The sequence below is a fragment of the Vespula pensylvanica genome, chromosome 10 (genome assembly GCF_014466175.1).
Source record: "Vespula pensylvanica isolate Volc-1 chromosome 10, ASM1446617v1, whole genome shotgun sequence".
NCBI lineage: Eukaryota > Metazoa > Arthropoda > Insecta > Hymenoptera > Vespidae > Vespula > Vespula pensylvanica.
The window spans coordinates 1827674-1852278 of NC_057694.1; the positions used below are offsets into that span (position 1 = coordinate 1827674).

Here is a 24605-nt window from a genome sequence, read left to right on the forward strand (position 1 = left end):
AGAGAGAGAGTATTTATCAAAGAAAATGTTCATAATCGCGTTGGTTCTGGCACGCTTTTTTCCCGGTCGCTTTGACGATCGTTAAAAGAATTTGCACGCTCTCGTCAGCCGCTCGTTCGTCCGTAAAAAAAAGAAAACGAGGCTTAGAATGAGAAAGAAAGAGAGAGAAAGGGGAGAGTAAAGAGGGAAGGAGAGGGGTGGCAGAGGCAGCAGGGAACGAGAAACCGCCCTCGTTCTCGTTCGCTTCGTTTTTCCATCGCGAAAATAAAAAAAATATCCTTCCGTGAGTCGACTCGTCGTAGGTACGTGGAATTCCTTCCTTTTCCATAGATTCCAGTTTGATATTCTTTTTCTCTGTCTCTTTCTCTCCTTTTCTCTTTCTCTCTCTTTCTTTCCGTATATAGGTATGCATGTAAGTATGTACGTACATACTTACATATACATATATAAAAAAAACTCCTTTTCTGCAATCGAAGAATTTGGGGCAGGTTGCGGTTCGACGATGCACGCAATGTGGTTGAAACCAGAAGGAAACCTTCTTTTATCCATTGAACCACCACCCCATCCTTTTCGAGGACCTCGTTCTTTCGGTGTACACGTCGAAAGAAGCAAAAAGAGTAATCTTCTTTTCTCGGTACTGTCGTCGATTACGTCTCCGTGTTTTTATTTACAATGAAATAAGTGAGTACGACGGACGGACGGACGGACGGACGGACGGACGGACGGACAGACGGACGGACAGGCAAGCAGATAGAAAGAGTAAGAGAGAGAGAGAGAGAAAAAGTGAGAAGGAGGAAGAGAGAAAGGAATATAGGGAGAAAAAGGATCCCAACCACGTTTCGATACGACAATTACGGATATACCTACTACTCGTGGCACGAAAGACAAATAAGTGGCTCATTGTATTCGTTTCCAAAGATAAATACTCTTGCATGCATGAAAATAGAAGGATACGATGGCGAATGTATATAATACGTATGATAAGTTTTCTAATCCAAAGGATCAAATTAATTTCCATTGGAATATTATCAAAGGACTTTTGTTATATCCAATATCAACAAGAAAATCATTTACGGTTTACCGCTTTTATGGAAACCTATTCGATTTCGAATACGATACTCGTACATTCCTAGGAAACTAAATACTTAACTTTGGCATGGTTTCGTGATCACGAAATAGTTATAGTGTCGGTACCATACGCTTTTGGGCTCTCCAGCATCACCTTTACCAAGAGCAATCGTCGAACCATTGGCAACACCAGCGGCCGTTCAATTACGCAGTCATTAACTCGCGATTGTCTCTTTCGACGACGACGTAACCTCGTTATGCCGACTTGAATCCCGGGCTTGGCAATATTCTACGCGTAGATCTCAACACAGATAGGCTTTTAGCGTATTAGCAGGCACAATGTGACAATGGAACGTAGTCCGTGCGCTACGGGAATAGCAAATGCTGCCACTCTATCCGTTTCCCATACAATTGCCAGCCAACTCCTCCTCCTCCTCCTCTTTCTCCTCCTACACCCCTAGCCTATGACTCTCTCTCTCTCTCTCTCTCTCTCTCTCTCTCTCTCTCTCTCTCTGTCTCTGTCTCTGTCTCTGTCTCTCTCAAACATACTCTTGCTAAATCGCGAATAGTCAAGCGAAACACGTATTTCATAAACGCCCATGACAATGATGATAGAAGATTCATCTCCTTTCACGAATCCCTGAGAAAGTCAATGTTCATTATTTTATCGTGACATTACTTTACTTCCTCATTGTTTTATTTTCATGTTCCCTATGTTGATCGATTTAAAGGGAAACATTATCCTTAAGATTGAGATAGTCTGACAATCAGTCAAATTATATTCTAAATACGGGAAACATGGTTTATCGAGACATGTAGGTATAGGAACACCACTCGATGGATATGGGTCGATCGTGCGTGCAGAGCCGTCTATATAGCAATAGAGATAGAGAGCAATAGAGATAGAGATAGAGAGAGAGATATATATATATAGTTTGCCACGATACCAGTGTCTCGGTGGATGCGTACGTTGGTCAGAACGTCGGTACATGCGTCGTAAAGTGACGATCGGATCAGGATGCAGGAAATTGGCCGGATACGCGAGCAATGGTCCATGCTGATACAGCCATCGGTAGCTCGTGTTAGCGCGAGCCGCGGATATCAGCCGAAGTACTCGACCGAACTTTGATCCACCCACGTAGAGCAAAATCCTCGATAACTCTCTCTCTCTCTCTCTCTCTTTCTCTCCCCTCATTTATCTCTCTCTCTCTCTTTCAACGACTCTTTGCTCTTCGTTCGTCCATGATCCATTGTTCTACGAAAGAGAAAGAGATTTTATGCAGTTATCACAGTTTTATTATTTTTTTCGTTCGGCAACGAATATTCAAACCGAAATTCGTGAACGATCGATCGTAAACAACGGTCAGATAAATACAAAGAGAGAGAGAGAGAGAGAGAGAGAGAGAGAGAGGAAACGAGATGATTCGAGTTCTTCGCCGAGCTTCAATGTCGCGCCATTAACCGTAGAGATAAGCCAGTGGTCGGTGGTCCGGCCAATATTGAATGGTCTGTATAGGTAGTTTGCCCGAAGGGGGTCGAAGGTGGTGGATAGTGAACATGAGAGAGAGAGAGAGAGAGAGAAACTGACTGACTGACTGACTGACTGAGAGAGAGAGAGAAGGGTGGTCGTGCATTAGTGGGACCATTGTGCCTGCTGCCACCCCTCAAATCCATATTACTCGCGTAGTAGTCAGTCAGTGTCCGTTCCTCTCTCCGTCCATCCGTCCGTTTGAATATACACGTATATTCGTGGTGTGGAAGCGTGTATCGGCAAACCAGGGTGGTTGCCTACGCGTTCTATATGCAAACCGCCACGTAATGAGTCCGTCAACCCCCGCTCTGACGTCGTTTGCCGCTATCCTTGCACTTAGCCGACGCCCGCGCCAACACCATTTTCCAACCGAATCTACTCTTCCCCTCTCCTACCCATCCCCCCCCTCTCTCTCTCTCTCTCTTCGTCACAAATGCAAATACGACAATGAAGAGATGGTGGAGAAGGAGGAGGTGAAGTTAGGGGTGGTGGACAGGGCGATCGCGCGAATGCAAATTAGACGCGAGTAGAGCCGCGATTACCGTCGCGTTTCTCTCGTCTACGTGTTAAATCCGAAAGCTCCGATATATATATATACATATATATATATATATATATATATATGTACACACACGCACACACACGTATATATCTAGTACCTTTTCTAGTATTTCCTTTTCTAATACTTATTCCTCTTTTTCGTTCTCTTCTTTCTCTCTTTCTATGTCCGCTTCGTTTCTTCCCAAGCTGATGAGAGTAAGCAGCAACAACCTCAACGATTACTCGATTACTGCCTGTCTGTTAACGTCGTATTGCGTGCGGGGATTTCGTTCTACTCTTCCCCTTCTCTCGTTTTCAATGTTTTTCTTTCTTTTTTTCTTTCTGTTTTTTGTTCGTTTCTTTTTTCGGTTTAATCCACTTTCGTTTCGTTTTGTTTCGTTCCGCTTTCTCTTCTGCTCTTCGTTTTTTGACCCCACGATTAACACTTCATCGATCGTAAAAGAAAATTCGAGGACCGTATTAAAAGTAATCACTTATGTGTCACGATTGTATGTACAATTGTTTTTCCCCTTCCTGAATGTTCTTTTTCTTTTGAATTGGTATGATCTATCAAGAGTAAATTAAATCAATGTTAAAAGATATGAGTTTGATATTTCCAAAGACAATATGCATATATATATATATATATATACATATATCTTCTTTCACGGTCGTTGATTTCCTCGAAGTCCATACGTATCAGCATTGTTTATAGTTTGGTTATTACTCTGGTGTCATCCGATCGGTCGTCCTAAGGATCGCTCGTTCCTCCTCTCCTACGTTTCAACAATGGCTCGTCAACGTGCGAAACGAGATGACACGGCCGGCCGCGTGTGATAATTATTCTCGCGCACGTTACGAGTGTGCCTGCGAATATTCTCCCTTTCCCTCTCTCTCTCTCTCTCTCTCCCTCTCTCCACCTGTCTCTCTCTCTTTCTCATTACGAGTGGCGAGACGTTCACCTATACGTATATATGTATATACAGATATATATATATGTATATATATATATATGTATATGTACATTATGGTTTCCGAGTTCCAGTTAGTCGCGCGGTGGCATCAGTCGACGTCGCTGGCATAATGTTTAGCATAGCTCGTTGCAATATGTTACACGCGCAAAGCGTCGAATGAACATCAGCTCGACACCCCCCGCTTCGCCCACCGAATCGAGTTATCTCTTCGGTATTGGCTATCCGTGCCCGTGCAACACGATTCGCACGTTCGTCGCTCGATCTCGTTTCGTATGCATCGATATACAACAGACCGTTCCCGGTTTGTGTGGCAGGATGTCGTTGCATGTTTCTCTCTTCGATTTCCGCTAACCGTAATTCCTTCCTACGAATTTACAACTTTTTTCTTCCTTTTGCTTTTTCTTTTTCTTTCTTTTTTCTCTTTTTTTAAGCTTTTTTCTCTCTTTTTTTTTTTATCTCTCATCTCTCTACCGTCTACCAACTCTTTCCACGTTTTTCTTTTATTAATCGTTTAGTTAATCGTTTCTATGTTCGCTTTATTTTTCGTGATCGTTGATATTTATCTTGTAGATACGTTTTAATGTAAGATAGTTTTGTAGTAATACGTGTTATTTATCAGTTACATTTCTTATTGGAGAAAATGGTAGAAATTCATGATCGTTTATGTTCTCCGTTAAAAAAGAAAAAAAGAAAAAGACGGAGCATTAAATTATGTAATAGTTTCGAGTGGCCAATAATCTCACAGATCAAAATCTATAAAATAATATTAAACCATAAAACACAGTAATAATAAAAATATTCATAGTAATAATTTCATATTAAATTATACAAATAATTAATTATAAGTATCACCGATGATACATATTAATGTAAATGTATTATAAATGCATCGTGGACTCAAGTTAATATTAAAGATATAAACGTTTGTTCTACGTTCGATAAAGCGTAATGGTTCGTAGCAAAAACAAATAGTTAGACCCCCATGTTGTCCCTGCCGGACGAAGGGACGTTTAGCACGGTTCGTCGTAACGCGAGAAACATACAACATGGAGAAACTCCTGTCGTGCAAATCGGGTTAGCGGCTGGCCAGTATCTATCCACGTTTCGCGTCTCTCCTGGCTAAGCCGCGAGTGTTAGGGTGTTCCAGGATGAGCTAGCAGGATCGTCGATTTCGCCGATCTGAGCGACCAAGCGACCAACGACCCTCCTTTCTCTATCTCTATCTCTATCTCTATCTCTAACTCTAACTCTCTGTCTCTCTCTCTCTCTCTCTCTCTCACACCCTAGTCTTGTTTAGGGATGCTAGCCTGCCTGTCAACGTATGCTAATCACGGTAATAGGGCGTACGTTGTACTACCATCGTCTGCCGAGCCTGCTTTGCTCCGGTCTACGTTAATATTTCGAAATAACATCGATTTGGTCTGCATCTGTCTCTCTCTCTCTCTCTCTCTCTCTCTCTCTCTTTAAGGGTGATCGTGGACCCACCACCAGTATTGTCCATTAGATACTGTCATAATTATACTAGTCGACCATTTCGATGGTCTACGTTAAACGAGAGAAAGAGGGAAAGAGAGAGTGGGAGAGAGAAAATAGACAGGAGCGTAAGGGGATGGGACACAGCAGGGGAATTGTAGAACTATTCGATCGTAGGGACTGTTTAGAAAGCAACGGAATGCTATTTGTTGAAAGCTGCAACGCGTTTGTGTAACGAGCTGTCGAACCGTCAAATTGTAATTTCAAACTAAATTACAAACCGATCTATCTACGATTATTCTTTGATTTGATGATCAAAATCTATGATTAAATTCCTTTGAGTAATCAGAAATGTGTATGTGCGTGCGTGAATTCGAGTCGCTTTCATTAGAAAAAAATGTTAATGTAATTTTCTCAATGCTTTGGCCGCTAATTCGTTAAATTACGATCGTGAGGGTGTGATTTTGAAAGAAAATGCGAGTGAACGAGAGGGTGTCCCACGATTGGACCACTTTAAAGGCCGGTGTCCCCGATCTCTCTTTCAATGTCCTCTGTTATTGGTTCGACTGGAAAAGTGGGGTAGGAGGGTGCATTAACAACAACCCGACGCTTCGTGGTATATAGGTCCCAGGGTGGTTGTAGTACGACGACGCACCCAACGACATCGCGGATATTATAAATTCCGAGTCAAATGTAGCGTATTGTAATTTCGGCTGGATATCACTTAATGCAATCTGTAAGCTTTTTCCCGTGGAAAAATTGCCTGGGCTCTTCCGACAACGTATTTGGATGCTCTCCACGCGAACTCTCTCTCTCTCTTTCTCTCTCTCTCTTTTCCATGTTTCTCCGTCTTTTACCCTCTTCTCCTTTCCACCAAAATTGTTTCCGCCCGAATTAAGATAAATGAGAACGATAAGATCGTCGCGGAAGCGCGCAAAAATCTATAATTCGCTATACGAGAGATAAAAAGAAAGGAGAGAGAGATAAAGAGAAAGAGAGACAGATAGAGAGATAGAGATAGGTACTTCTTTTTTATCTTTCATATTCCAAAAAAAAAAAAAGAAGAAAAAAGAGAACGAGAAGAAGAAAGAGAAAGAAGTGGATTTTCGTCGTTAGTTAGTAACAAAGAGTAAGTGGGAGGAGGAAAAAGAGAAAGGCGAAGGATAAGAAAATAAAAAAAAAAAAAAAGAAAGAAAGAAAAAGAACGAAAGATTCGCGTGCATCCACGTGAAATTAAAAATCTACTCCTACTCGAGCCCAATGGCTCGACGACAAAAGGAGATATGAGCGTTGGTACAGGAGGCAGCCGGGAATACAGGATTACGTCTTTCCTACCTCATCTTCGTCTGACAAAAAAAATAAATACCCTCGAGCGCGAGCAGAAAAATAAGCCCTTAAAGAGCCTGATGAATTTTAAATCAGGCTCGCATTGAAATCGGGAAAACGTCTCCATTGCCAGAGGACTTTCAAACTCTACTACATATCTCTCTACCTACCTACCTACCTACCTACCTACCTACCTACCTATCCTCTACCTACCCTCCCTCCGTGTCAACTTCTACGAGCCACCTCCTTCTTCTTACCCTTCCTTCCTCACTTCTCTCCTCACCCACTCACTTCGTAGCTACTACCACCGCCTTCCTACTTTCAGTTTTCATCTCTTAATAATACAGAGGCACTAATACCCTGATCACATATTCTCAAGGATGAAAGGTAAATCTTATGCTCCGGGCGGGTTATAAGGAGTACATTAATTCCATTAGAAAAGACGTTTCGTCGTCTTCTTCCTCTTCCCATCCCTCTTCTTCTTCTTCTTCTTCTTCTTCTTCTTCTTTCAACTCTTCTTATTTTTCTTCTTCTTACTCTTTTCTTTTTTTTTCTTTTACCATTCCTCAGAAGACAAGCTCAACGAGTATCCTCCTCTTCGACAACCAGTACCGACCTCGTTCCCATGAACGTACATACATCTTCCCCGTCGTATCTTTTCTTCGACTAAAGACCACGGAGAAACGGGCACTTGGGTTGCTGCAAGAATTCTCGTTGTTAGCTCGCTTAGAGTCGTTAGACGTAGAAAGGAAAAATAAAAAGAAAGAATATGTTTTAAAGAGTGCGAGCTATAACCTCGTAGTAATAAAAACAACGACGACAACAACAATAACAACAACAACAACAATAATAATAATAATAACATTAACAACAGAAAATTATCTAACGTTAACGAGTTAAGCACTTTACTACCTGAGGCACGAGAATTATTATTACTCTTTCGATGCACACTCGATGTAAGTTTCTAAACTATGTAAGTTAGAGAGAAATATAGGGAAACTGACAGAGAAAAATAGATGTATATGTGTATATATATATATATATATATACATATCTATGCATATATATTGTTTTCACATTCGAACAAATTGAGAATTGTTAGAAACATAAAGTTATAAGTATTTAAATTGATATTCAAAATTTATGATAGAAGTAATATCGCGGTATAAACGTGGCGCCTATCATAAATTCGTAAGAATCACTTCCAACCCATTTAACTGAGGACGATGAAAAACGAGTGGAATTTCTTTTTTCGGCGTTAGGAATTTCTATCGGCTGTGAGCCGACACTCGTGTCGCTTTTTTTACATTCGCTTGCTTTCTTCTCCCTTATCACGATGAAAAAAAATGTTATACATCTTCCTATCTTTTTCTCTCTCTATCTTCTCTATCTATCTATCTCTCTCTCTCTCTCTCTCTCTCTCTCTCTCTCTCTCTCTCTCTCTCTTTCTCTCTTTATCCTCGTTAGAAAAACGCAATGACGATACGTACGTCGCTTTGGCGCTTTTCGTGAAGGACTTGGAATTTTTCTCAAAGCGAACGACGAAGGGATTTTTATGAAAAGGACCACCCCTAATCCTCTCGCTCTCTCACCGTTGAAGACTCGCGATATAAACGTCGTCCTCTCTATCTCTCTCTCTCTTTCTCTTCTACTTTTCTCTGGCAGCCAACAGGGCGCCTCGTAAAAGTCGTTATCGCGCGATCCTCGAAAAATTCGAGAGATCCAACGTCTCGCATTTTCCACGCCAGATTTCTTTCCGGATGCTCTCTCTTTCAAAAGTCTGCAATAAGTTGAAAAAGAGAGAGAGAGAGAGAGAGAGAGAGAGAGAGAGAGAGACGGTGCTTGGTCGATCGGTATTCGAGTACCGACAATCCGGCGACGCCACCCCATGGGAAATCGCTTTAAACCTTTTACATTCGAAAGCTTTGGGAAAAAAAAGAAGAGAAGTCGAGTCCTCGAAGAGTAAAGAGAGAAAGAGAGAAAGAGAAAGAGAGAGAGAGAGAGAGAGACTTCCTTCTTCGCGTTGGTGTCGTATTCGCACAAACGTAGAACACGCGAGTGTACGGTACACACATAAGTGCTTTCTATCTCTCTCTCTCTCTCTCTCTCTCTCTCTCTCTCTCTCTCTCTCTCTCTCTCTCTCTCTCTATTCCTCTCTCTTTCTTTCTTTCATTCTCGTGGCTGTTCTTGCGCAGCACATAAATACATCGCGCTGGAAAGAGGGAAATCTGTTTAAAATATGTTCTCTCTCGGCGTTTCGCCATGGTCGTTTGCCACGGGGAATAGCTAAATGCTTTTTGCGAGAGGCCATTTAAATCTTTACCTTTCGCTACCGTAAACTCCTTTTTCCCTATCTCTCTCTCTCTTTCTCTTTCTCTCTCTCTCTCTCTCTTTCTCTCTCTCTCTTTCTTTCTTTTTTTCTTTCTTTTTTCCTTTCTTTCTTTCTTTCTTTCTCTATCATTTCGTTTACTTCTTTTACTTTCCTCTTCCGCCTCTTTCTTCGATGCTCTTTGCGGTTTCTTGTATGGAAAGAGAAAGAGAGAGAAAGATGTAGATAGAACATGTGATTCGTCCTGGGGAAGAAAAACGGTAAACGAAAAGAGGAGGAAAGGATCTTTCGTTAGATTCTGTTTGTTATCAATTCTCCTCGGCATCGCAAAATATCTCTCCAAGTGTCTGCAAATATCCGTGCATACGAGGTAAAAGCAAACTCGTCTTTGAAACGTCGCTCCTGAAGTTCTTCTCTTGGCTTTTCTCCTTTTTACCTTTTTCATATCATCCTACTTATTTCTTTGCGCATCCTTTGGCATCTTCTTTCTCTCTCTCTCTCTCTCTCTCTCTCTCTCTATCTCTCTCTCTATCTCTTTCTCTTCTTAGCTTTCACGTTTTATCGAGATTGGCCAGACCGATTCGCTCGGTTGCTATGTTGAAATCCCTCAGGAAATGGAGCTCCGGGTCTAGTCGGATGAAGATTCACGAGGAGCAAAGAATTCTTTCTGTCTCTTTCTTCCTTTCTTTCTTTCTTTCTTTCTTTCTTTCTTTCTTTCTATTTTTTCTACTTGTGTATGCATACCTACGTAAGAACGTAAGAAACGAAGGAATGTTGAGTTTTCGTTGTGACGTGAAAAATCTTTTTCCAAAATCGAACGTGCAAAGGCGAGTCACTCAAAAAAAGGGAGAAAGAGAAAAAAAATAAAGAAGAAAAAAGTGTCGAATCGAATCGAATCAATAACTCGTTCATTCGATAGAAAAGATCGTCAAAGTTTGAATTCATCTTTCGAAATTAAAGATAAAAGACGAGATAGATTCTCGTACGCAATCGAGTCGAGTCTTGAAAGGAGGCTAAGCGCCATCGTTCGTGAATTCACTTCGTTTGCCGATCGATTAATAAAAGAAGAAGAAGAAGAAGAAAAAAAAGAAGAAGAAGAAAAAAGAAGTCGTCCGATCGGTTTCGTCGTTGCGACGATTCTTTTTGTAACGATTGACCTTAATACCGTCTATCGACGTGTATGTTTCATACACGACGTCCTGACTTTTCTGACGAAACCCTGCACGACATTCCGCAACTCTACGCATTTTTCAAACGACGCAGGCGTTCAATCGGAATCGATCGAGAATAGAAAAGACATTTTCTTTTTTATTTACGTCGAATCCTCTTTTCTTTATTACTTTGAACTCGTATGAAAGAATTCATTTATCTTATGCACGCACACTGAAAGACACATAGGGACATATACATATATAAATAGATAGATAAATAGATACGTACGTATACGCGGTATAAGGTATAACATTTTTATAGAGATATTTTTCGAGATTTTAAAACAAGATAATAAAGATAAGATGATATAACAACTTGGAACTACTGTCGGACGAAGGGAGAAAAGTACGGGACACTTAAGAGAGAGGGAGACGATCGCTCGTGGCGATTCGTAGCGTCGAAATCTTTCGTTTGATCTCCCTTTCGCATCTACCACCACCACTACCACTACCTCTGCTTTCTACTCGATCGAAGAAGCTTTGTGGCGGTCGCCTTGTCGACGGCTATTGTAAGTAAATCGGTCACTTCACCGCTCATAAATGAAGAAGAGGAAGGCGAGAGAGTATGAGAGAGAAATAGAAGAGAGCAATAGACAGAACAAGAGAGAGAGAGAGAGAGAGAGAAGGCAAAGGACTGAGCATTTTGGCCACCCCCAAGACCGATGTCCGGTCAGCACCCTTGACTCGAACGTTGCCCTCCCCGTGTAGAGAACTTTTATGGCGCATAAATATCAAGAGCTCTCCATGATATCCCTACTGTATTATCAGAGATGCTTACTACCGATCGAGAGGGTGCGAGAGGAAAAGATATAGGTAAGAGAGAGAGAGAGAAAGAGAGAGGGTAGAGAGGAAAAGAGGGAGAAGCGAAGAACGGTTATTCGAAGCAATTCTATATCACCCTGGCCGCACCTACCAAAGCGGAATCTACTGGACTTTCGGAACAACCAGTGTCCCTGGACTTCCGCCAATTTCCTTTCTCTCTCTTCTCTCTTCTCTCTTTCTCTCTCTCGATTCCTCTTTCTCTCGTACTTTTAGCCGGAGGGATAGTTCTTCTCCAGCACATCCAAATTCAATTTGCCGTCCGGTTCATACTTTCCCTCCGGGTTGCTACTACGATAAGTAAAATTCGTATCTCTCTCTTTCTCTCTCTCTCTCTCTTTTTTTTTTGTTATTTCTTTCGAAAGAAGGTAATTTTTATTATAGACTTTTTCTTGAACATCTTTATTTTTTTAATTCAATTTATCGTTATATTATATTATATATATATTTTCCTTTTCTTTTTGTTATTATTTTTTTTTTTTTTCAATTCTGTGTTCCCATGTATTATATTATATGCAACGATGTCTTCATCGAGTTCGTAACAAACGTTTCAAATATTCCGGAATAAGCAATAGAGACTAACATTGAAAGAAAAGAGATATATATGGAGAAAGAGAGCTAGATAATTTCTTTAACCCCTCTCGAGTGAATCCTCCAACCACCGACAACCAACAACCGACAATTCCCATCACCTACTACGTACACTTACACGATCGTAGACTATAAGAAATTCACGGAATCGAACAGAGGGAAATCGCATATTGTCAGGCCATCATCTTCTTTCTCTCTTTTTCTTTCTCCTTCTTTTTCTTAAAACCGTCCATCGAAGTTTCGTCTTTGCCACGATCTACTCACTAGCATGAATGGAGAACGGCAGGAACAGAGCACGAAGAAGAACCCTCTTTGCCTTCCTCGTCTCGAAAAATCAGGGATTCGGGAAGAGAGGTATATCGCCCCTATCTGTATCCGTGTATGCTTCCAATAAAACGGGAACCACTCACAGCTTTTGTGTCGGATACAGTGGCGGCAGCACGAAAGAGGGAGAGAACGAGCAAGAAAGTACGAGAGAGAAAAAGAGACAGAGAGAGAGAGAGAGAGTTTTGGTCGGGGGTGAGACACGCTAGTGGTTGTTATCGGCCATCAGGTTTTATATCCGTGGCCGTTGGGGTTGCCGAGGAGAACGAGACGTGAAGGGGATGGTCAAACGATACTGGATACCGCGTGTTTCACAAAGATTCTATGAAGATTGCCCGGGATTTTATTACGGGAGAAATGTCGGTTAATAAAAATGAATACGAAGGAAGCGAAAGAGAGAGAGAGAGAGAGAGAGAGAGAGAGAGAGAGAGAGAGAGAGAGAGAAAGAGATAGATAGATAGATAAAGAGAAGGGGAAGAAGGAACTATTCTCTTCCTTCCGTCTTGAATTTTCTTTTCTTTTTCTATCTCCAAAGTAGACTTTCCTCTTTCTCCGAAGTGAACGTCGTCCCTTATCCCTTCTCCTCCTTCTCCTCTCGATGGTAGACGATTCGAAAGCACGATTTCACGTTTTCTCGGCGTAAACTTCCTCGTTTAGATCGTCCCATGGAAGCTGTCCCTTCTTAACAGAAAGAGAAAGAGGGAAAAAAGAAAAAAGATATCTAAAGATACAGTAGCTTATGTTCTCTTCGTGCTTTTTCGCGATTTGGACCACCACAAACCTCTGTTTATATTTTTTTTCTTCTGTTCATGACTCAGCACGACCGAGCTCTCTCTCTCTCTCTCTCTCTCTCTCATCCCTCAGATCTCTTCCCATACGAGATTATTATCGAATCTATACAAACATTTCTCGTTCGTGATACCAAATCTATGTAATGGTACTTGTACATATGTATCTATGTAAGTACGTATTTATGTATACGTCGACACGTCAAATGTTATCGATCGATTGCTTAATAATAATAATGATGATGATGACGATGATTATTATTATTATAATCGCAGTGGGACGTACACTTTAACTCCACAGGGACATCGCTTGGATTTACAGTTTAACCGAGATTACTCATTAATTTAAATTATCGATTTAACGGCTTATCGGTTGTAACAAGCGTGAAAATATTTTCATTTTCCACATATGTATTATACTTAGATGAACGAAATAATTTTATCGAATTAAACGCATTTTCCCTCGAACAAAATATCAAGCGCGTAGTTGGTTAATAAAGAAAAAAAGAAAAAACATAAACAAGCAAGAGACCTTTACATTGTTCAAATATTTCTTCGTTCAACTGCGTCAATCACTTTGTTGTTTTTCTCTTTGTGCGTGTTCAATTTCTTCAGTATCGCCAATCGAATTTATTCTTTCTCTTTCGTTCGAGCGAAATCTTAATGTTTCGCTAGATTGCACGAAGAAGGAAATCATCGACGATCGACGATTTGCAGCTGCATCCTCGTAACTCGATACATTCGTAATTCATGCGAACTTTCCTCGTGATGTATTACGTTATCTACTGTGTGTTTACATTATATATATTTATACATATCGAACTATATACATATATATATATACATACCTATTTACTTATATCGATTGATCGAATCAATAGGCGACCTGTCTGAAAGTCTCCAGCCGGAAAATCCAATGAAACGCGTCCAGATAGAGGCGTCTCGATACGTTCACGGCGCCTCGTGCCCACTGACTTAGAGACACGACGATAGATAAAGTCATCCTTCGAGTATGTTGTATTTTCTATCCTTCATCCCATCTCCCTCTCCTTCTCCCTCTCTTGTCTTATTTTGTTTTTCTTTTTTCTATTTGCGAAAACGAAATTCGTCTTCGTTCGACCTTGCCGAGAGAAACACACACGCAAAGAGATAGAAAGAGAGAGAGAGAGAGAGAGAGAGAGAGAGAGACAGAGAAAGAAAGAGAGAGAGAGAGAGAGAGAGAGAGAGAGAGAGAGAGAGAGAGAAGTACGACGATAATGTCGACGACGAAGTCTCATCCAATTTTTCAGGAGCGCGAGTTGCACGAGAACGAGCCGGTTAATCCGCCGGAATCTTGCTGACGTTGCTTCCGAGTCAACGGAGAGAGAAACAGAGAGAAGAAAGATGGAGAATAGGAATTCACCGAATTCCAGCCACGATAGCTCACTGTCGATGTTGAACAGCCTGAAGCATTTGTCGATGGGAACACGGAAGGGAAGAGAAAGAGAGAGAGAGAGAGAGAGAGAGAGAGAGAGAGAGAGAGAAAAGAAAGGAGAAAAAAGGAAAGAAACGTACTCGGAGGGTAAAGACAAGTCTTTTCTTGTTTCCTCTATTTCATCCACTATCTCTTTCTCTCTCTTGCATTCTCTCACTTGCTTTGTAGGGTCAGAGGCGAATCGACTGTCGTGTCATTTGTAACAATAAAGGTGGGAGTCTTGATGTCTCGACGTCTGATTGTCGTTTCTGTGATACGTAGGGAAGGACCAACGACTAAAGGTCTAACGGATGAAAAAAGAAAAAAAGAAGGAAGAAAGAAAAATAAAAAGAAAGAAAATAAAAGAGAAGGACGAGAAGGAGAAAAAGAGGTGGAGCTCTCTTCGTTATCGCTTTGATAACGAGCGACGACGATTTTTCAAGGCACGCTAACTCGGACACATGAAATAGAAGTGTTTTATCCTCGCTATATAAAATCAATGGAATCTCGTTGAATGCTCGGAGAGAGTACATTTATTATCGATAGTGGACACGGCAATAATGATAATAATAATAATAATAAGAGTGGGAGGAGGAGGAGGAGGAGGAGGAGGAAGAGATTGGGTGTTTCGTCGTTCCTTCACAGTGGACATTCCATGCGATATGACGTACTCTCTTCTGCTATTTATTTCCTTCATAAATCTTTCTTTCTCTTTCTCTCTTGTACCAAGAGAAAAACACTTTTTCGTTGCTCGCCACTACTATGGGTGTTAGCTTTTTGATAAAGTGATACTCTGTCTTTCTCTCTTTCTCTCTCTTTCTCTCTTTTTCGTTTTCGTTCCAATAAGACTAAACGTTCGCATATATGTATGTATGATGTATGCATGTATATATATATATATGTATACGTTTTTAAAGGGTCGTGAGTTTGAAGTTCTCGTTGGGAGTCGAACGATCAGAGCTCAGAAGATTAGTAGTGGCACAATGGGACTCTGACGTATGGACGACATAAGTCAGTGTACTATACGAGAGAGAAGAAACGAAACGTTTGTCTCTCTAACAGACAACAAAGAACGGTAAAAGAAGACTTTCGACCGATGGAAAAAGAAAAAAAAGGAGTAGTGGAGCAAAGAGAAGAGGAAAGAGGGTGTTCCGTGACCGATTCATTACAAGAAGACGATAGAGAAAGAAAGAAAGAAAGAAAGAAAGAATAAAAAAGGTTACAACGAAAAGAGAGATATAGAGAAAAAGAAAGAAAGAGAGATAAGTAGAGAACTAGAGAAGTAGAGAAATTCGTCACGGTGTAGCACGAAGTTTTGGAAATATTTTGCCCGGTCCAGGTTTATACTCCTCGTAGCGAGTGTCTCAATATTTCTTTACAGTTTAAGCAAGACGTATGGCGTTGTCGACTCTTTTCGTCATGCCCAATATGGTGGTCCCTTCTTCGTCCTATCTCGTAAGGAAAAGGTAAAACGTGGTACCATTCCACCACCTTTCAGTTACATCCTTTTTGACTATGCCGTTTTAGGTGTCTCTATTATATGCAATTTTTTTTTCTTCTCCTTTTCCTTTCATTTATGCATGCATATAAACCCCTGTATATTTGTCGCGAAATGTTTCTTATGTCGGCTGAGAGGTTGTAGAAGGGGGAAGAGGGAAGAGGAAGAAGGAAAAGAAAAATCGTACTACATTTTCTTTTTTCTACTTTTTTTTTCTTTCTTTCCTTTCTCTCTTTTTCTCTCTCTGTTTTTTTGGTACGAAGGTTCAAAAGACGCCGACTATAAGTCGACTTTCGTTATTTTTCTTCTCCTTGTTTCCTTTATCTTTTCTTTCCTTTCGTTCAGGTTCATAGGATCAATACAGTAAATGGGAGAATCTTTTAAACCTTGTACGATACGATTATTATCGTTATTAGAATTTTTCTTCGAAGGAAGAAGCTTCGACATCGACGTTTTGAAAAAGGTGGACGACCATACATACTTTCTCTCTCTTTCTCTCTCTCTCTCTCTCTCTCTCTCTCTCTCTCTCTTTCTTTCTTTCTTTCTTTTTTCTCGATCTCTTCGTTCAACATAATTCTTTCCTCGTATATAGCATTGCTATAAAGGTGGCGGTCTCCCCCTCCTACCCTCCCTCTTGCAATCGACTCGTATCTTAGCGAGAAGAGATCACGAACCCTTTTCTTCGCTCGATCGGAGCCGCACGACTCCGTTGAACTGACCGCAAATGTTCGTATCGCCTCGCTTTGAAATAGGCGTCACGTCAAAGAAAAGTGAGAGAAAGAAAGAACGAAAGAGAGAGAAAGAAAGAGAGAGAGAGAGAGAGAGAGAGAGAGAGAGAGAGAGAGAACGGTGGCTTCTTTCTCGTGTAGCTTCGTTCGAGCGTCACGTAACGATTAACGGACAAATGGTAGGTAGTTACCGGGTAATTGTAATAATTGTAGAGCACGTTTGATACGTACGCAACTACTACACTACTACTACTATTACTACTACTACTACTACTACTACTACTACTACTACTACTACTACTACTACTACTACAGTACTACTTCTTCTTTTTCTTCTCCTACTTCTTCTTCTCCTCCTTATCTTTCTTCATCGTCTTCTTCTTTCTCTTCATCTTCTTCTCCTCCTCCTCCTCCTCCTCCTTCTTCTTCTTCTTCTTTCTCTTCGTTTTCTTCTTCTTCGTTTGCTTCTTCTTCGTCTTTTTGTTTCTCTTCGTCTTCTACTTCGTTTTCTTTTTCTTCTCCTCCCTCTTCGTCTTCTTCTTCTTCTTCTTCTTCTTCTTCTTCTTCTTCTTCTCCTTCCTCTTCGTTTTCTTTTTTCTCTTCATCTTCTTCTTCTTTTTCTTCTTTTACATCGTCATCATCGTCGTCATCGTCATCATCATCCTACCTACACCGCCTCCCATTCGATTGAAAGGATACGGCAAGGAAGATGCACCATGTGTCCGACGCTTTGCAATGGCTACTGGCCAGTGGGAAAGCCATTGTACGGGAATGAAAACGTGCGTGTAATTTCTACAACGACTTCCCTCCTCCTACTCCTCCCCCTCCTTCTTCTTTCTTCTACTCCTTTACTCCTTTTTCTCACTCTTTTTCTCTCCTTTGTTTTCACGACATTATCGACAATAATAAGAGAACAAATAAAAGGGGAAAGGGAAAGGAAAAGAAAAATCGTGGTTTAGATTCCATCGCCGTGTTATTAAAGACACCACTACTTTGAGGGGTGACTTTTTAATAAGCCCTTCCATTTATTTCCGTTCGTTCGTCTTCCTTCTATTCCATTACGACAGGGAAACATTTTATTCTTTTCTTTTTCTTTTTTTTTTTTTGTCTTTGCTTTTTCTTTTCTTTCTTTTTTCTTTTTCTCGAAAAATCCCACAGGTTACTTATTAACCACTAAGCGTATGAGTTTTCGTACCCGTGAGAAATAAGGAGTACTAGTTCGAATTATTATTTGTAGAAGGTATATATGTATGCATGTATATATGTATTCGTATATCTTCTTGAAATAACGAACAAAGTAAGAAAAAGAAAAATGAAATCGCGTGCATAAATATATTCTTCGTTTCTTCTTTGTCGACTTTCCCACCAGATACACATATAAGACGTTTTATGAAAGAAAATATGTGGGAGTTTAATTAAGAAGGATATGACTCTTAGTTATTATTTCTTTTTACCATACATCGTTTAATCGACAGCTGTCGTTTTTTAGTCATGCTTGGTGTAAGACACATTCAAAAGAATGTTTTATCCTACCTTTTTCTTTTTTTCTTCTTTCTGTTTTATATATATATATATATATATATATATATATATATATGTATGTATATATTCTTGAAACGTGTTTCACACGAGATAACAAGATCGATTTTTCGAATTTGAAGGACAGAAAAAGAGAGAGAGAGAGAGAGGAATAGATAGAGAACAAATCAAAATCGTATCTCGAAAGTAGTTGGATTGTACGCAAAGCTTAGCGCGTATAATAGCTAGTTAGGAGTCATTGTGATGTTAGACCGTACGCGTACACTCGTATGCATGACAATAGGGCTTGTCTTAGAACCGTAGGACGCGTTTTAGTGACGCTCTTTACGGAACGCATTCCGCTCGTCGAACCCATACGCTAACTAAAACGTTCTAGAATCCATCACGCTACTAGAGTACATACAAAACGTTGAAACGTGTCTCGTAATTCTTTCGTAAAGGTGTTCACCTCTACCCAACAAATTTTCCGATCCCAGAAACCTTTCGTCAAGGGACATCCGTCATATTGGATGTTTCTCAGGGGGATTCGCCGAAGAAATTAACTAAATTCCTGATTGGAGTCACCCTAAACCTATCTCTCTCTCTCTCTCTCTCTCTCTCTCTCTCTCTCTATTTCTTTCTTTCTCTCTCTCTCTCTTATTCTCTATCTAGTTCCTTGCGTGATACGGACCCTTTTTTCACGCTAGAAATTTGATCTATGATTTTTTAAACAGGTCACTTGGGTTAAAAGAGGATAGATCGTGTAAAACGGATCGTATTTCTTTTCCACTGATTTTTCTTTTCCCTATTTAGTTATATCTACCTATTTTTCTCGCCTATCTGCTGTTTAGATTTTATTATTTTTTCTTCTTCTTCTTCTTCTTCTTCTTCTTCTCCTGCTTCTTCTTCGTTTCTTTTCTTTCTTTCTCTCTCTCTCTCAGTCTCTCTTTTTTTTTTTTTTTACATACTTATTCTCTAATCGCCAAGAATTTTATATCCGACCGAGACGTACCCACGTATATACATACATATACATATACATAGTATAGATACTATGTAAGTAAAATTTGTCCGAGCGATGACTCCAAGCTTGACATTTATTACCCGGATAATGTAGAATGTTGAGATCGGAGGAGGTGACCGGCCTCTGGTGTACCGAACTGTCACGTTTAGGATCTCTTACACATACATATACGTTCATATACTTACAAACACACAGACATACATACATACACAGTATATACGAATGGATTCGTGGAACTCGCGATGAAGAATATTCGTCGCGCTTCGATATTCGTCCACTTTGTAAGCCAGTGTAAACTCGGCTTGAAAATTAGGTAGAGAGGATTGAACAAGGGAGAGAGAGAGAGAGAGAGAGAGAGAGAGAGAGAGAGAGAGAGAGATAAAGAGAGAGAATTTTTCGACATTTAAGACCGTGACGTCTTTCTCTTTCTCTCTTTCTCTCCCATAGCTTCGTATCCCTTCGGTTGTTATTATTACACCAGGAGGAAGACCTCACGTCTTTTCGGCTTCGTGGACGACAGCCACGGAGCAGTATTTTGCCTACAAAGGTCCGTCACGGATTCTAAGGACTTTTACGAGCATTCTCGGTGCTTCCCATAATGGGAGGAGAGGCCATTCGCTGTATCGGCCATACGTTGCACGCCTTAAGCCGCTTCGAAAGCTTACTTTTGCGATACAAAGTTGCCTTCTTCCTTTCTTTTTCCTTCTTCTCCTCATCCTCTTCTTCTTCTTCTTATTCTTCCTTTTTTACTTTCATTTCTTTTTTTTTTCTTCATCTTTTTCTTTCTCTTTTTCTTTTCCTCTCATTGCGAGTGTCCTGCGCGCCATACCGCCGTGGATTATCGCTCTTGATGGCCTTTCTCACTGACACCCTGCGGTGAATCCTTTTGGACGAATTTTGCGTCAAAAGACCACCCAGGAGTTAGAAAAGAGAGAAAGAGAGATATCCAGATCGAGATATCTCCAGTTAAAAAAAGAAAGAAATACAAGCAGAAACACCTTTCACTAAGTTATCTATTTCTTCATGGCTCATCGGCGTTCTTATGATTTTTAAAAGCAAACGGAAATATTCTTTGATCTTTCCGACACTGTCGCCTTCATTCCAGGATCTCTTCATCCCAAGCTACTGAAAATACCAAGGTTTTAACGTCCATTCCGAGTCCTTCGTTCGAACTATATTCTAGATTAAATATATTAAATATATTAACGAAATATATTACAAAAATATATTAATATACGGATCAATTTTTTTAATAATATTATTAAATAATACCGAATTTATTTTCTTAATTAATTTATCTTTCGTTTTCCACTGTATTTAATACGATGTAATACCTTCGAATACACAAATGAGACTAAGATTAAATATGTTATTGAATTTTACGTGAAGGCGAAATAAGGAGACACAACTCCGTATGAATAAACGATTAGAACAATGTCGAATACCTACACATACGCGTTGTACGCGTGTATTTACAATTTCATTATGTACGCATATATTTACAATTTCATTATGTACGCATATATTTGCTTGTATTCGTAAGGATAAAGAAAACTTCAAACAATGGTTTCCAAGGCAATCGAAGGACAAAATATCTACGTAAAATAAAAACATAACAAAAACAATAGTCTTTCGGTATCATAAAGGGAACTTCGTATAAACGTAAAAGCAAACGTAAACAAAGTCGAACGAAGGGTAAGAACATATTAGTCATCGTTAACTCTCGGGACAGTTAAGTGCGAATATTCGAAGCGTTAAGATCGGCCTACACGTTGTGAGAAAAAGAAAATTCTTTAGTTTTAAATATACATTGTGATATCAGTTACGTAGGTGCATACGTCTAGTGCATCGTCTGCATGGTGTCTCCTACGAACGAGGAAGAACTATGGTGCAGTTAAATCCCGATTAGACGAGAGATTAAACATGTAAGTAAATTTACGAGGGCGATCTCGTTTATACATACATATCTCTTTTTCTCTTTTTCTCTTTTTCTCTTTGTATTAATTAGTAGGAAGATCGGCCCACGACTGGATCACCTTTTCGGTCTCATTCATAAAAGATCCGATTGAACGAATATAAATGTGTTCATTTTTCCTTATTAAACGTTAATTTATTTATATTATACACGTTATATTAATTAGGTTAATTTACGTCGACTTCTTATACCATATATTTCTCGATATTACGAACGAATTCTCATTGATATTTCTGCGTTTTTCGAATCGATCAATGACACCAGATCAACTTCTCACGACCGGTCCGCCTGATTTTTCTCTATCTCTCTTTCTCTTTTTCTCTGTCTTTCTCTTTCTTTCTTCTTTATCTGTTCGTTCTCTCGTTTATTCCCTCTCTCTCTCTCTCTCTCTCTCTCTCTCTCTCTCTCTCTCTCTCTCTCTCTCTCTCTTTCTCTTCTATCGTCTACTCGTCAGATCGCGCGTGCTGCCGCATAAACGTTCGCGAGTATCCGTTGTGACATACACGATTACCTTGGACTTATATGTATATATATATATATATATATATATATATATATATATATATATAAATACAGATATATACCTATATATATTGTGCTGTGCGAGAGCATTATCGAATCTCGATAGGCAATCTCCGAGTCCATGTAACGCGTGCGTCGCCTTCATTCATGTTCAACTCGACGTGTTCTCTCCTTATTATAGCGTTTCTTGTTTATAATAACATCTATGTTTATGTATAATGATATTATATTTGTTAAGAATATATATATATGCGTACATATATAGATATAGATATATAGATTATCAAAAGATTGACGTTTTAATCAATTTAAGTACGAATCAATGTGCTTATTCATTTATTATTAATTATTTCGTTGTTGCGAAGATTTGTTTTTTCTCTTTCTTTTTTTTTTATTCGTCCTTCCAGAATATACACATCAGATTGTCTCCTTTATACGACCTTTAGTTATTATTATATAAATTATAATTACAAAAGCTCGATAAATCTAACACGAGGATTTTAATGAAGTCTATAAAATCCGATGCCTATGACACCGGTATGATGGCAATCAACGTGTTAATTAATACCGATCACTTTGGTTTCTGCGTAATTATAATAATCCATCATATTACTCAACATCTTCATTCTCGTCGTTAGAATATACCTTTCATTAGCTTCCATCCAACTTGCGGTCATCTCGTTTCTCTTTGAAAAGTATTAGAAGCTCATAATATAATTCTTATTACCTTAATTACATTTTTTTTCATTGTATTATATCTAGCATAGCTATGATCCTTATCGTATTTTTTTTTTTAAACGTTTATCGATTGTACATTCCTAGCTCGTTTGATACACACGTATATATATATATTTTTATTTATTTTTTTTTTTTTGCGAAAGGAGAGACAATCCAACGTTAGTTCATTAACCGTTTAATTACAGCAAACACACCTACTGACTGCCGTTTTGCTAAGGCGTATCTATACGATATCGAAAGCTCTTGCATAATATTAACCGAGCAAGTACTCGAACGATCAATTGAAATCATAACGCTTTCTGTGCGAGTGATTAATTTAACTCGCGCCGTTATAGACCCTCGTATTTTCTAGGCTCTTGCTTTTAAAGGTTCATGAATCAAAGTACGATAATTCTATCTATCCATTGGAACATTTATCTATTGCCTTCGAATTCTCTCTCTTTCTCTTTCTCTGTCTCTCTGTCTAATTCACTGTTAGGAGAAAAAGAAAAGAAGAAAGAAAGGAAAAAAGAAAGAAAGAAAGAATGAAAGAGAGAGAGAGAGAGAGAGAGAGAGAGAGAGAGAAGGAGCGTTGAATAAAAAGGTTGCTCTATTAATTGGACAATCGGTAGTAAATGCAATTCGTTGTCTTTGCTACTACCATAGCTGTTGTTGTTTTCGTTGCTGTTGCTGTTGTTGTTGTTACTCTAACTACTGTGGATAATAATACCCAAGAATCGAAGCTCGCTTTTGCGCGTAATGACGCGTGAAGCGTGCGATGCACGCATGCACTTATATGCAGCGTGTACGTACATATGTTGTTATATGTATCTACTATTCTATGTATGTACGTATATACTATAAGGTGTATAAGAGTGCGTAAAGTAGAAAGAAAGATATATATATATATATATATGTATATATATATATAGGTATGTATATAGATAAATAGAGAAAGAAAGAAAGAATCAGAGAGGTTATTATCCATACGAGTCGTTACGCGGCGGAACGATAAGTGCGTCGTTAGATATGCGAATGAGAATACGCGAAAGGAAATTAATGTTAGCTTTTGGCGTTGGCAATGCCCGAGGTAGGTATAAGTAACACACGCGAGATCTCAATAAAATCGATATTTAATTATCCTCGTCGCAAGGTCTGATCTAGTAAGCATTAAAACGTCGTATTTTTCTCGGCTAAAAAGAATGAAGGAGAAGGGACATGTTTACGCTACAACCGAGATGAAAGTTTTTATTTATTTAAGTATTTATTCATTCATTTATTTTTGTTTTCACGTATCACCGTTCTATTTCGCATTTTAGACGATTTTATATTGTAAGAAAAGGAAGAAAAATTTGAAGGTGAACTCTTAATTAATTGATTTATTTATTTACTTATACATTTTCCGAACTTTCATTTTATATCTTTTCTCATCTGTATAATTAATAAGAGAAAGAAATAGATTGCCGAGAAAGACTATAGTAATTTTTCTACAAGAAGAAGAAGAAGAAGAAGAAGAATAAGAAGAAAGAAAAATAAAGAAACTGCGACTTATCTTGTAATATCGAAGAGAAAATTATTTATAAAAAGGAAAAAGAAGTTCAAATTTAGTTACTTTTATTTTTACTTATATAATGTCATTTGCTTCTTCCTTATTTTTTTTTTTTTTAATTCTACATTATAGGAGAAACATTATCGAGAGGAAGACTACAGTAAATTTAGTTTTCTTAGAGAATAAAAAATAAATTGCGAGTATCTATTATCGAAGAGACGAGATTACATGATGTTCGTGTCGTGTTACGCGTGAACGAACCAACGAACGAATAAACGAATAAACGAACGAACGAACGAACGAACGAACGAATAAATGAACGGACGAATGAAAGAATGAAAGATCGCTGATAGATGTTATACTAAATGTCATACGTTTATCGAACGATTACAGAATCCTTTAAGGAGATGCAGCTACGTGATCGTAAATGTTCCGAGGTGATGGCGTAAGAAAGATACGCTTCGCCGTCGTTGGTATTGCATCAACCAATCGAATTTACGCTTTTGCAGAATGCACGATCGTAATTTTCTCATATTTTTCGTAGTACTGTATAGTGAAAAAATAACGGAGAAAATAAAAGAAAACTTTCTCTGTCGAGATCGAAAGATCGAAAGCAGAAAGTTTGCTCGGCAAGTACGTTTTTATCA

General features: G+C 39.1%; 1 protein-coding gene across 4 annotated transcripts in view; it reads left to right on the forward strand.

The window, feature by feature from the left end:
• The window catches only part of LOC122632656, a 150605-nt gene that overhangs the window by 59276 nt on the left and 66724 nt on the right, over window positions 1–24605 (forward strand). For 3 of the 4 annotated variants that reach the window (XR_006327916.1, XR_006327915.1, XR_006327911.1), the window contains exon 1: window positions 20939–21120. The exons of the other annotated variant lie outside the window; for it this stretch is intronic. The gene's annotated coding sequence lies outside the window, so the exon portion shown is untranslated. Of the gene's footprint in view, window positions 1–20938; window positions 21121–24605 lie in introns of those variants that run through there. 4 annotated transcript variants of the gene reach the window in all.